The sequence below is a fragment of the Seriola lalandi genome, unplaced genomic scaffold (assembly GCF_002814215.2).
Source record: "Seriola lalandi dorsalis isolate HSWRI2012SDOR001 ecotype SW California unplaced genomic scaffold, Sedor1 jcf7180002054912, whole genome shotgun sequence".
In the NCBI taxonomy this organism is placed as follows: Eukaryota; Metazoa; Chordata; class Actinopteri; order Carangiformes; family Carangidae; genus Seriola; species Seriola lalandi.
Window position 1 is genome coordinate 1,095,664 of NW_019525464.1, and position 478 is coordinate 1,096,141.

Genomic DNA, 478 nt, shown 5'->3' on the forward strand with positions numbered 1-478 from the left:
CGTTGCTTTTTTTTTTGTTTTGTTAAAAGAGTGAATGAAGTTGTGACGGTCTCCGCTGAGACAGAGGAGAGGAGAAGCTACTAGCCCTCTCTCGCTGTCACTTCTAGTCGCGTTGCTCTCCTCCCCAGTAATGTTAAATTTAGCACAGAAAAAATCATGGGATTTATTAACCCTCTGGGGTCCCTCTGTCCTTTTTTGGACATTTTCTTTACTTTTCTTTTTTGATTTGCTGATCATTTTGGCTGTGTTACAGCTGAAGGTATGGATGGAAAAAAACGTCATAGTATAGTCAGGCACAAAACGTCACAGTATAGTAAGGCAAAAAAAATGTCAAAAAACGTCATAGTATAATAAGGCATAAAAACGGCAAAAAACGTCATAGTATAGTCAGGCACAAAACGTCACAGTATAGTATGGCATAAAAATGCCAAAAAACGTCATCGTATAGTATGGCATAAAATTTCAAAAAAACATCATA